Genomic DNA, 14,417 nt, shown 5'->3' on the forward strand with positions numbered 1-14,417 from the left:
AATACAGATTGGTTGCTCACAGCCAACCATTGGACACATCAGAGGGTCTACAATGGAGGAGTTAGGGAAGCATTGAAGGAGCTGAAGAGATTTGCAACTCCATAGGAAGAACAGCAATATTCACCAACCAGATGCCACAGAGCTCCCAGGGACTCACCCACCAACCAAAGAGCATACCTTGAGGGACCCATTGCTCCAGCAGATCTGAAGATTCTAAGAAACAAGGAAGGCCTAAGGCAAGGCACTTGCATCTCACTGAAAAGGTGACATAAAATAGACATCAGTTTTATGGTCAGAGTGTACAGTGCGGGAGAAAGTATGGAGAAGGGAATAGGAGGGACTAAGTGAAGGAACGGCAGAGAAAGAGAAATTTGGAGAGTACTGGAATCAGTGGGTATGAAGGTAGAGGGCATCTCTGAGATGATCTATAAGCCTACGACAATGAAACTCCCCAGGGATCTATGCAGGTGAATCTAGCTAAGACTCCTAGCATTAAGGGATATAGAACATAAAATGGCCACCTCTTTTACTAGGAAAGATTTCCAATAGAGTGATGGGGATACCAATCCATTTACCACACTGTATTCTCACAATTTGACCTACTAGCATATGTGCTAGGATAAAGTTGGAGAAGAAACTAAGGGAATGGGTAACCAATGATTGTAGTAAATTGAGACACATGCTGTAAGACAGAGTACACCTCTGACACTATTAATGATATTCTGCTATACTTGCAGACAGGAGCCAAGCCTAACAGTCAGGGAAGAAACTTCATGCTTCACCTGCTAAAAACAGATGCAGAAATTCACAGCCAAATACTAGTGGAACTCAGGAAATTTTGTGTAAGTGTGAGAGGAAGTATTGATAGACCTAAAGAGATGGAGTATGCCACAAGTAAACACAAAGAATCAACTAACCTGGGGATATATGGGCTCAAAGACACTGAACCACTCCTCAGAGAATATATATTGGATAGATCTAGGTCCTCGACATAAATTTACACATGTACATTGTACAGCTTGGTCAAGGAAAAGCATTATTAGAAGGAGTGGCCTCGTTGAAGAAATTGCATCACTGCGGTTATGTTCATGGAGATTCTCCTCCTAGCTTTAAGGAAAGAGACTGTTTCTTGCTTCACTTTGATTAAGATGCAGAACTCTTAGATCCTCTAGCACCATGCCAGCCTGGATGATGCTATGCTTCTTTCCATGATTATAATGTACTGAAACTCTGAACCTGTAATCCAACTCCATTTATGTTGTTCCTTACAAGAGTTGCCTTGGTCATGATGCTATTTCATGAAAATGAAACCCTATCTAAAATATCAATGGAAAAGACTTTAGCAGGGATCTCCTATAGCAAATAAAAACCTTCTGTGAAGTGGACAGATAAAACAGTAAGTGAAAAAATCAGTAACCCTCCTATTTAGAATAAAATAAAATAAGAGTGGGAAGAAGTAAGACACAGAAAAAGAACTTTAACAATTGCCATGAATACTATAAAATATCTTGAGGTAACACTTTCCAAGTGAGTGAAAGACCTGCATAACAAGATCCAGAGTTTTTGGAAGAAAATATCGATGATATCAGAATATGGATAGATCTCCCATGATCATACATCAGTAGAATGGACATGGAAAAATAGACATCTTACCAAAGGCAAGTATTATATTCCACACAATAACCATCAAAATTCCAACAAAATTTTTTACAGGTTTGAAAGAACAATAGTCAACTTCATACAGACAAACAAAAAACTCTGAATACCTAAAACAATTTTTTAATGTTTTTTATTTTTTTAATTTTTTAACAGTTTTATACAATAAAAGAACTAGACATAACACCATCTCTGATTTCAATCTGTACTACAGAAAAATAGTAATAAATGCTACAGAGTAATGGCATAAAAAGAGAATGATTGTTTAATGAGATGGATCCAAACTCCTAGAAGTAAATATACATCTATGGACACTTCATTTTGACTAAGAAGCTAAAATAACTCAATATAAATAACAAAAGCAGCTTCAAAAAATGTAATGATCTAACTAGATATCTGCATGTAAAAGAATGCAAATAGATCCATATGTATTATGCCAGAAAAAAACTCAAGTCTATATGCATCAAATAACTCAACATCAAACCAGATATAACACAATTGATAGAAGTGAAAACGGAGATCAGCATTGAAAACATTGGTACTGGAAGATACTAAGATCAAAAATTAATAAGTAGAACTTCATGAAACTGAAAACCTATAAAGCAAAGGACAAGTCAAAAGAACAAAATAGCAGCATAGAGAATGGAATAAATTTCTTCACTAACTTCACGTCTGACAAAGAGCTGATTACAAAATATAGAAAGAAATCAAGAAGCTAGACAACAAATGAACCAAATGATCCTATTAAAATCTGGATACAAATATGAATAGAATTCTCAACAGAGGGATCTGAAATGTTCTTAGCACTGGTTCTTCAAGGCTTCTTCATCCTTCCTTGTGAGACTGTAGGCTAACAGAGCTCATTCCTTTCTAACTACCACCAATTGTTTCGATATATTGGCTCCTGGAATGTTGGCATCATTGAACTACGATGTGATTGGGAAAATTAATTTAAAAGTTTTCTCAGTTCCTTATCTAAACAGTGTTGTGTATAGACAAGTCGAAAAATATTCCTGTCAGCCAATAGAATGGGGCAAAAACAGGCAGGCTCATCCTGCAACAGCCTGGTATTAGTGTTGGTTTTTATCTTTCCTGAAATGATGCTGTTCTCTCACATGTGGATGATTGCATATTTGTAAAAATTCCCTGTTTTCCAAGCATTTCTGAATCCTACTTCATTGAACAAGATCAGGTTGTTGAGAGTAAAATTAGAGAGGAGGCAGGAGACATTCAGGAAGAGTTAGAGAAACAGTATTAAAAAGACAGAGGGTGCAACTCCAGGTTCCAAGATTTTGGTCTGAGGGCAGCTTTTTCTGATTATCTCCTGAGGTTCTTGGCCAGGCAATTGTGGCCTACCTCTGTGCATGTCCCTGACTGTCAAATTCATGAAGTAATTTCCATCTGTGAGGGCCACCAAGAGAGATTCCTCAACTCACACAAATGGTGAGGAAAATCACAGGAAGGAGAGGGCACTTTTGTATTCCAAGTGTCATAAAGAATTCTATGGATTCTAAGAAACCACATGACATCATACACAAGACTGAGAAGCCTTACATATACAGCAACGTGAAATGTCCTTTAGCTATAGGACTGATCTCTAGGCTCATGAGTGAATTCACCCAGGAGAGAAGTCCTACATCTGCTCCCTGTGTTACAATAGCTTCAGACAATCGCCTAAATATTACAACCACGTGGTATGTTTCTATAAGACTGAACTCCTTCTACCCCAGGTGCTAGTATCACTTCCACCTCCTTTTCTCATGTGTACATGATTAAGTATTTATCTTCTAAATAGTACTTAGCCACAGAAGTGCTATTTAAATTACCTTCTGGATTCTTTGTATGTTTGTTTCTTTCTTTCTTTTTATGCTTGTTTTTTTTCCCCAAAACTTTGGTGTGTCATCACAGTGGTAGTGGAGGATCAAGAATATGAGTAGTTTTTATTTTAAATTTATTACATAAATAATTTATAATGCCTAAATATTGAGTATCATCTTATTACTTTCCATTAGTAAATGAATGCTGATGCTTCTGTGCTTCTTTGTGTTAAGTTTCTTGTGAGTTTGTATATCCCATGTATTACTATGTGCCTCTCTGTAGGGCTGGTGGAATTTAACTTTGAAGGTATATGAGAGAGTCTCCATAGTTCACAATTTGTACAGGAGAAATGGTCCTGGAAGATCATATGGAGCATCTTGTCTTCTCCACATCTCTTAAAAAGCTAAAAGGACAAAAATCTGCTACTGGATCTGACTTTCTAAAGTTTCATTTCATAGATGGAATGAACTATATATACACTCCATAAGTGAAGGAGAAATTGTAGCACAGAAGGGGCACCTGATCCTCTTGATTTGGAATTCCAAAAATTGGGAGTTGCCAGACAAATGCTGGGACAGGTCCTGGGTCAACTGAAAAAGGAACAAATGTTATTATCCCCTGTGTCTTCTCTCAAGCATTGGATCTTAGTTTTTCTGGGGCCTTTAATTGTGAACCCAGATGATCAGATTTTTACTTCAAGCATCTTTATCCCCTTAAATGTCTTTTCATCACATTAATGATTCTTAAATTTCAAATATAGCTCCTGTGAAAGGACAGTGAGTTTGAAAGTGGAAGATTCAAAGAGTACAAGCTCACAGTGTTTCAAAGGGCTTCCCTTACCATATCTACTCTGTGGGAATTGATTTTCTCCTTTCACCTCTTGGATCCCAGTATCAGAATTCTGATCCTCACATTTTGGGGAAAGGACTGTTATACTCTGATAAATTTCATTGGCTTCTTTCAGACTTTTGAATTTAACTAATTAGTAAGTAGGAAGTGATAATGTCTAGTGATAAAAGCTGTGTAAAACAGTATTATTCACAAAGGAATACAAAAAGGGAAATGATTTCTAATAATTGATTGCATAATGACTGTAAGAAGAGAAAGCAGCTAACTTATAGAATCAGGGAAATAGGTTAGAGAAAAGAATTCTGAATGGATAAAAGTAATGACTTCAGATTGTTTAAAAACTATCATTCACTACTGCTAAACAGTCAAGAGGTGTACCTGTAGGGAGACTTAAATAATCAGTGAGGGGCATTCTTATGTATGTCTTATCTCACTTCCATAGCCTTGAAACTATTTACCTAGGCAATGTGCAGTCTTTGCTGCCAGCAAATGCTTGCCTATTCTAGATTGCCACAAATTGTTTTACTCTTTTGTACATTGTTATAAAAGCTTCTTGGTAAACATTAGCAATTGATATTGTGCTTTTTTTGTTTACATGTTTTTGTATTGTTTTAGTCTTTTGGAAACCATTTGCAGTATATCTTTTTTATTTGCAGGCTATGGATGTTTTGCTTGAATATATGTACCTATGTTGATGTTAATAGGTTTATTGTTTGCACTTATTAAATATATCAACATTATCAACTATTTTTGAGCATCCTTATCATCTTCATTTCTGCGTAGGGCATTGATTAGCATCGAATGTTTATACCATCTATAAACATATGGAGCATTCCAAAAACTTATGGGAAATGATTTGTTCCAACTCTCCATAATTGGCTCCTAGAGTTTATATGTGCAATTTTTTTCCAACTTTACTCCAAGGTAATATAAAGGCAATATGATGTGAAAGTAATTCTTTTTTCTTATTGTATATTTTATATTTATATTTCAGATATTATTTTCTTGGTGTTCTCTCTAAAAGCTCCTTATCCCATACTCATCCCCCTTCTTCTATAAGGATATTCCCCCTCTCTAACCAACTCTCTTCCCACATCCCCACACTAACATTACCCTACACTGGGGAAGTGGGGTCCAGCCTTGGGTGTACCAAGGACTTCTTTTCCCATTGGTGAACAAGGCCATCCTATGCTACACAGATAGCTGGAGCAATGGGTCTGTCCATGTGCAGTCTTTGTGCATTGGTTTAGTCCCTGGGAGCTCTAGTTGGTTGATATTGTTGTTCTTGTGGGGTTGCAAGACCCTACGGCTCCTTTGGTCCTTTCTCTAACTCATCCAATGGGGACCTGTACTCAGTCCAATGGTTTGGTGCTAGCATTCACCTACATATTTGTCTCACTCTGAGATAAGCCTCTCATGAAACAGATATATCAGGATCTGGTCAGCATGCACTTCTTGGCTTCATCAATATAGTCTAGTTTTGGTCTATCTCCGGGCTGGATCCCCAGTTGTGGCATGCTCTGAATGTCCTTCCGTCTCTGCTCCAAACTTTGTCCCCATATCGCCTCCTATGAATATTATTGCTTCCTGTAGGGCGCCCTCCTGTGGTGAACAACAGTACTGCGCATGTGCAGGCTTTGCACCTGGCATCAGTTGGCTGGTAATATGCTAATGAGGGAGCAGCACCATGCTAATAAAATAACTCATACTCCGCCAATCCCTGAAGGACAATTAGCATAGCCTCAGTCTGCTGTCTATATAAGGCGAGCGCTTGAGGTCCCCCGTCCCTGGTCAAGAGAGCTGTACAGTAAACGCTTTGCTGCAAAAGGATCCTGGTGTCTGCGTGCGTTCTTGCTGGCGAGATGACAGAGCGGGACGTTTGGTGCCGAAACCCGGAACAAAACGCCTCACCATCGCCGACGCCGAGGAGACCCTCCGCTCACAGAGAGGATTCAGAATTGCAGGACGAAGGTAAGCTCTGAGAGGCATGTTTGGTCTTGATCTCTCTCATCTCTCTCCCCCATTAGAAGGTGCGGTGGAAGCTTTTGTTATTGTTTTGGCAGCGCTCATTCTTTTTCTTTTGGTTTTCGATTTTGCGGCTGCCGCTAGGCACAGTCAGAAATCGTGCCTAGAAGATGAGAAATGCCGCCCAATAGTAATAGCAGGACAAGGGGCGTTAGAGGAGTTACCGGAAAGCATGTCAGAAACAGAGCAAGGTGAAAGATTAGAAGCTTTAAGAAGGAAAGGTGCACCTAAGAAAAGAGGCCCTTCCAAGGACCTTGGATCTGAGGAAACAAGAGATAGGGGAAAGTACGCCCTGGGAGAGAAACAGGAGAAGGAGAAGAAAACCCCGAAAAAAGCCTTTATCCGGTAGAGGAGTTAGAGGCTTTAGGGCTTGATAGTTCAGAAACAGACGAGCTTAGCCTCTCTGAGGAAGAGGGTTTAGACAATGAGGCAGCTCGATATGAGGAAGAAAGATATGGGCCTAGGTGGAGAGCCACTGTGAAGAAACCGAAAATTATGGATCCTTTATGGCCAAGACTGGTAATTTTGTTTCTTTTTTTCTTTGTGTGGGATAGAGAAGCCACAGAGGGCAAGCTTAAGCCCAGACCAAAACCTCTCTGGCAAATGGTCCCTGCCTGCTTAGAGGATAAACGATGTGAGGAAGCCCTTAGGATAGGTCAGAGGGTCCTTGCAGAGCAACAAGAAAGTATGTCGGAGGGAGAAAAGGTCTCAAAAGAAAAAAGAAAAGAAAAGGAGATAAAAGGAACAGAGAGAAGGCAGAGATAAAAAATGGGGTCAGTGCAGCTTTTGTTGTGGCTCAATTTGAGACTATTGCTAGGTATGTGATCAGGCTCTGGAAACCTCACAGAGTCATACATCAGATTTGATAGAGGTAGACGGCCTGAAAAATTTATTCAGGAGAATCAAACAAAAAGATATCTCGATTCTAAACTTTTGTCTTGATAATTGTGCAGAGTGTGCCTACTTGGACTCCTGGTCTCAAGAACTTTCAGCTGGGACCAGTGAGGACACATCAGCTGCAGCATTAGTTTCATTTTTCCTACCCCCTCCCCCAAGGACATCTCAACGCCCATGTACATCTTGATGGAGTTAATGTAATTGGGTTGTGAGTGGAAATATTCAGGACTGTGTTTCACTTCCATACCATTTGTGAATGTCAGTCGTGCTGCTCAGATATCCCGTAATATATCTCAGTATCTTACAGGAATTTGATCTCAACACTTTGATGGACTAGACCAGGAATTGAGACAATCCATCGTCCATATCAACTCCACTCGAGGGGATGGTCACCGTGGAAGTGGTGGGAAAGGGGAAATCCTACCTCTCTGCTGACTCCTATTGGAATCTGAGTCCCTTCGGTGGGACACCATCTAGTTTTTCCCCTCTATGTCTATAGTCTGTCTTTGGTGCACCAAGTTGTCCATGTCTGTTAGTTTATATCTGTGGTTTTTGTTTCTCGTTGCTTAAATGTTTTATGTTTCATGTTCAAAAGAGAAAATGGTAAAAACTTTATCTGCTGGTCGTTCACACCTTGATTTGATTTTAACTCATTTCAAAAAAGGAACAAATGAATAAAAAGCAGTTTCAATTGGCCCTTGGAGCCCTGCACCTGTAGTAGGAGCCTAGGTCAGATGGAGAAGCTGCCCGGGGATGAGCATCTGCATGAGCTGATTATGAGATTTAGCAGGTGCTTCTCTTAAAAGCACAGCTAGAAAAGTCGTAATGGTGTTTGGTCTAAATATTAAAGATATGTGTAGCCACTTAAATTTTGTTTCTGACTGGTTCTAAATGTATAATTATTCTCTACATGCCTTGGTTATGGACTATTGGATTTTATGTTATTGGATATGGTTAAAAAATGTAACATTGGTAACAGAAAATTGAGAAAAAAATGTAACATTGGTAACAAAGTTGACATAAAACTGTTAATTTGGATGGAGATATTCTAGACAACATGTGGCATGAGCCAATCTAGGGAAACAGGTCTAAATTGGGACAATATTTTTATGGAACTCTTATCCTAGAAACCAGGCTTCTAAAAGATTTTAAGGCAATGACTCTTTGTTGAGGTATTGGAGACCACACCATCATGTGTTCATATGTAAGAATTACAGTTGAACCTTGTATAAACTCGGTGTCTTGGAGACTGGATTTTGGAGACTAGATTGTTTGTTGGAGGTTGAGTTTTGCTTTCCAAAGTTGTTTGTCCCTTTTGCCATTAGATAAGAATCAGACTGTAGCCTGGTTTAATTTGCCATGGGATTCATCTGGGCCCTGTAAAAGCTGAATGCCACCTGGATTTCTGGCTGGTGGCCAGCCAGACAGGAGGGGCCTACACCGCCTTGACAGCCAAAGAAATTGGACTGGTGAATTTGACAATTTGATGGAGCAGCTGCGTGTGGTCATTGTAACCGTGAATTCCACAAGAGTTGATGCTTCTTTCGCAGAGGGACTATTTTCATGGATTACAAATGCTTTCTCCTTTTTTAAGGAGTGGGCGGGCATGTTTGCCTGGGGAGCTATTGTCCTCTTGGGATGCGGAGTAGGTCTCTGGCTTATTGGCCATTTTAAAAAGAGAACATGCCAGACACAAACAAACATGTTTACCAGGCTATGACCACCATTAAAAAGGGTGCTTCTCCCAACATATGGCTGGCCTCTTTGAAAGATTAAGAGTTCGCCCTAGATCATTTTTGTCACTGTCATGTGGAGTCATTGAATCCAGAGACGGGCAACTTTCCTCGAGCTCGGACCAACGTAAGACATGGGGCCCAGTGGTGATAGGGTAACCCTACGACGGGTAAGGTCGAGTTTGGATGAGAACAACCTAAGACAGGAGCAATGACAAGATTGACGTGACACACAGTTATAGACCAGTCATTTTATTAAACAAAAAAGGGGGAGAATGTAGGGCACCCTCCTGTGGTGAACAACGGTACTGCGCATGTGCAGGCTTTGCACCTGCCATCAGTTGGCTGGTAATATGCTAATGAGGGAGCAGCACCATGCTAATAAGATAACTCATGCTCCGCCAATCCCTGAAGGACAATTAGCATAGCCTCAGCCTGCTGTCTATATAAGGCGAGCGCTTGAGGTCCCCCTGTCCCTGGTCAAGAGAGCTGTACAGTAAACACTTTGCTGCAAAAGGATCCTGGTGTCTGCGTGCGTTCTTGCTGGTGAGACGATAGTGCGGGACAGCTTCCCTCTTTAAGAAGGACTGAAACATCTGCACTCTGTTTGTCCTTCTTGAGCTTCATGGGATTTGTGCATTGTATCTTGGGTAATTTGAGCTTTTGGGCTAATATCCACTTATCCATGAGTGCATCTCATGTGTTGTTTGTTTGTTTGTTTGTTTGTTTTTGTGATTGAGTTCCCTCACTCAGGATGTTATTTTCCAGTTCCATCCATTTGCCTGTGAACTTCATGAAGGAACTGTTTTTTGATAGATTTTCCGTATCCATTCCTTTGATAGAGGGCATCTGTTTTGTTTTGTTTTGTTTTTTCCAGATTCCAGCTATTAAGAGTAAGGCTACTAGGAACATTGTAAAGCATGTGCCCTTTTTTATGTTGGAGCATCATTTAGGTATCTGCCCAGGAGTGGTATAAATGGATTGTTAAGCTAGTACAGTGTCCATTTTTCTGAGGAACCTCCAGAATGATTTCCAGAGTGGTTGAAAAGCTTGCAATCTCACCAACTACGGAGGAGTGTTCCTCTTAATCCACATCCTTTCCGGCATCTTTGTCACCAGAGTTTTTTTATCTGAACCATTCTGAAAGGTGTGAGGTGGAATCTCATGGTTGTTTTGAATTGCATTTGCATGATGACAAAGGTTGTTGAACATTTGTTTAGTTACTTCTCAGCAATCCAATATTCCTCAGCTGAGAATTCTTTAATAATCTACATATCCAAATTTTTAATGAGGTTATTTGGCTCTCTGGAGTCTAACTTCTTGAGTTTCTTGTATATACTGAATGTAGGATTGCTACAGATCTTTCCCCCATCTGTTAGTTGCCATTTTGCCCTAATGACAATATTCTTTGACTTACAGAAGCTTTGCAGTTTTATGAGGTCTCCTTTGTCGATTCTTGCTCTTAGAGCATAAGTCATTGGTATTTTATTCATAAAAATTTCCCCAGTGCCCATGTGTGGGAGACTCTTCTTCAAATTTTTTGTCTATTAGATTGAGTATATCTTGTTTGGTATGGAGGTCCTTGATCCACTTGGACTTAAACTTTTTACAGGATGATAAGAAAGGATCGATTTGCATTCTTCTCCATGCTGACCTCCAGTTGAACCAGCACCATTTGTTGAAAATGCTATCTTTCTTCCATTGAATGGTTTAGCTCCTTTGGCAAAGATCAAGTAGCCATGGGTATGTGGGTTCATTTCTGGGTCTTCAGTTCTATTGCACTGATCGATCTGCCTGTCTGTGTAACAATAAAATACAGTTTTTATCATTATTTCTCGGTACTATAGCTTGAGGTCCGGGATGGTGATTCCCCCAGAAGTTCTTTTATCGTTGAGGATACTTTTTTGCTATCCTGAGTTTTTTGTCATTCCAAATGAATTTTTAAATTGCTCTTTCTTATTCTAAAATGAGTTGTGTTAGAATTTTGATGGGGATTTCATTGAATCTGTAGATTGCTTTGGACAAAATGACCATATTTACTATATTAATCCTGCCTATTGAAGAGCATGGTAGATCTCTCCATCCTCTGGTATCTTCTTCAATTTCTGTCTTCAGAGAATTGAATTTCTTTTCATGCAGTTCTTTCACTCATTTGAAGTCACACCGAAATATTTTTTGTAATTTGTGACTATTGTGAAGGGTGTCATTTTCCTAATTCATTCTCAGCCTGTTTATTCTTTGAGTAGAGGTGGTCTACTGATTTGTTTGAGTTAACTTTATAGCCAGCCACTTTTCTGAAGTTTTTTATCAGACTTAGTAGTTCTTGGATGGAACTTTTGGGGTCACTTAAGTATACTGCCATATCATCTGCAAATATTAATATGTTGACTTCTTCCTTTCTAATTTGTATGCCTTTGACTTCCTTTTATTGTCTTATGGCTCTGGATTGTACTTTACTTACTATATTGAATAAGGAAGGAGAGAGTAGGAAGCTTTTGTCTACTCCCTGATTTTAGTGGGATTGCTTAAGTTTTCTCTCTGTTTAGTTTGATGTTGGCTATTGCTTTGATGTATATTGTTTTTACTGTATTTAGGTATGGGCCTTGAATTCCTGACCTCTCCAAGACTTTTATTATGAATCAGTGTTGAATTTTGTCAAATGCATTCTCAGCATCTAATGACATCATGTCTTTTTTCTCCTTCTAGTTTGTTTACATAGTAGATTATGTTGAGAGATTTCTGTATATTGAACGAAACCTGCATCCTTGTTGTGAAGCCTATTTGAATATTATGGATGATCTTTTTACTGTGTTCTTGGATTGGGTTTGTGAGAAGTTTGAGTATTTTTACATCGAAATTGTTAATGTAATTCTTAATCATTCAAGTATTAATTGCTATGAATACAGAGTTCTAATGAAAATAACAATTATTTATTTGTGTGTGTTAAGAGGCCAGAAAATAAAAAAAATTTATTTATTGGGTAACCTGAGTCAGATCACAATCTCAAAAGAGACAAACCGACTCTCTGGAGGACATACAATTTTGTTTCAGTGGTGCTCAGGTTTCGTATTTTGCAATGTATTATAAAATGTTATAAAATGTTAAATACTGCCCCCAAGATGTGTTTGCCTCAAGTATAGGAATATCCTCATGTACACCTTGCTCCTTAATTTAAAAAAAATATTTTGGTTAATAAAGAATCCTTTAGCCTAAAGCTGAGTAAAAGAGGGGTAGGTAGAGCCTTGGTTCCTGGGCCTGGGGTGTGAATAGAGACCATGAAGAGAAGAGGAGAGGGAAGATACTGTAGAATACTACATGGGACAGGGAAGATTTTAGAACATGGTGATGGGGGCAGGACAGTTGGAGTAGCTGCAGCTCAGAGGGAACATGGCAAGTTTTAATTGTCTTTTATTTTGAGACTAAATGATCTAAGATGGGGAGGAAAACCCCAATTAATTTTTATCACAAAAGAGTTGAGTCTTACTTTTCATATTAAGATTGTAGAAACAACAGCCTGAAGAAGCAAGGGAATAGGGCACATTATTTCTGTTTCTAGTTCTTTAAGTGACAGTCTAAAACATGAGATTGTATTATAGGATCTATACCCTGCTTTGTGGAAAGATCTTCCTGCTCACGTAAACAGTGTTCTTTATAGTGGAGGCTACTTTTTGCTACTTCTTGCTACCTTTCTGCTCCCTGGATACTTCTTGTGCCTTTGTAGGAGGTAATGACTGTATATAGATGCTACTTGCTGGTAGTTGAAACACCCCATTGTCTACATACTGTGTACATATTATTTACTATGTAGCCAGAGTTTCCTTTTGATACTGTCTACTTTTAGGATGTAACTTTTTTGTATTTTTTTCTTTTAGTAGTAATATCCATTAAAAGACCTTAAATTTTAAATGTGAGGTACAGAACCACATATCATCCTTAAGATTATTTAACTAATTAATTAATCTAAAGTTTTTAAAAGAAATTTTTCCATATAAACCACATTTTATGTCAGTAAGAAACAGACATATACGTTTATTCTTTTTAAATTCTTTAGTAAAGTCCACCTGAAGTCTAAGTAAAGGAGGATTTCTGCAGTGAAAATCAGTATTGATTTAGCCACACTCATACAAAGCACAGAAAGAATAAAGGATTGGGGGGCCTTGAAGGGGAAAATACTCCATAGAGAAAATCAACAGAGTCAACTAATCTGGCCCCTTATGTCTCACATTGTCTGAACCACCAACCAGAGAACATATACAGGCTGGACCTAGATCTCACTGCACAAATGTAGCAAAAGTGCAGCTTGACCACCATTTTGCACCTGAGAAAGTGGAGTGAGGGTTTCTCAAAGGAGGTGTATGTGGGATATGTTCTACTAGCTGCACTTCCTTGTCTGGTCTCAGTGGGAGAAGAAGCTCCCAGCCTCACAGATACTTGAAGTGCAAAGTGGGTGAATGCATAAGTAATTTCACCTGCTCAGAGGAAAAGGGGAGAGGGGATGAGGAAAGGATTGTGGAAGGGCATGAAACCATGAAAGATAACCTGGTCCCTGATTGAGCTAAGGCTAGAAACCCCAGTGACCCTGAAGTGATGGTAGGGATCTCAACTGACTCCCAGAGCAACAGACTCCTGTCAATTATCCTCAGCCCTGCAGAGATTTCTGTCCATCAGTCACATAAGGATAATGCTCCCAAGTCCTTCCACAGGTAGAGGACCACAGCCTGAAGTTGGTGGACACAGATCTATGACTGCTCCACTCTACCACGTCCTTTAATACTTGGACATTTTTAATGAAAATATGGAGAAGACCACACCAAGTTATCACTTAGAAGAACAGGTACTGTTGATATGAAGAATAGAACATCCAGAGGCATCTGTAAGAGTAAAAGGCAATACTCTGGTTTCTCTTCAGATCGTATAAATCTTTCGCCTTTTACTAAAGATTTCCGTGGAGAGGAACAACTCTGAGTCTTAAACCAATTTTTTGAGGCCTTGTTCCGGCAAGGCTACAAAAAAAAAAAAAAAAAAGAAAAGAAAAAAAAAGAGTAAAAGGCAATGAGAGAAAATTGTACATTGATATGGTCAGTACACATTTCTGGTACATGAAAGAAGAAAGGTATGGATATCAAGAAAAGAATTGAAAACAATAAGGTGGGCAAAGAAAAATAATCCAAAAATCACATGAGAAGAACCAAGAAAAAAATGCTAAGAAGAAACAGGATCCCAGTGACACAGGGATAACATTGATGTGTTACATAGAAAGAGAAGTTGAGGAAAGAGAAATGAAAGTCTGCTTCTAGAGAGGTTTATGAGACTGGAGTGAGAAGTACTGAGAAGAGCTAGAACTCTGAAAGACGTACTTGCAATGCTGTGAGATTCTAAAGTCAGCATCCTCTCTGATATGCTAATAGTCTCTTCAGTTAGCCATTTATTCTGAGTGAC

At 39.0% G+C, this 14,417-nt stretch overlaps 1 non-coding gene across 1 annotated transcript; it reads left to right on the top strand.

Moving 5' to 3' along the window:
* Positions 1–13,867: 13,867 nt before the first annotated feature.
* Positions 13,868–13,983, top strand: LOC120094045 (U5 spliceosomal RNA). The gene has a single exon (XR_005487721.1). It is a non-coding gene; the product is annotated as a U5 spliceosomal RNA (small nuclear RNA).
* Positions 13,984–14,417: the final 434 nt, after the last annotated feature.

Source organism: Rattus norvegicus, chromosome 7 (assembly GCF_036323735.1).
Source record: "Rattus norvegicus strain BN/NHsdMcwi chromosome 7, GRCr8, whole genome shotgun sequence".
In the NCBI taxonomy this organism is placed as follows: Eukaryota; Metazoa; Chordata; class Mammalia; order Rodentia; family Muridae; genus Rattus; species Rattus norvegicus.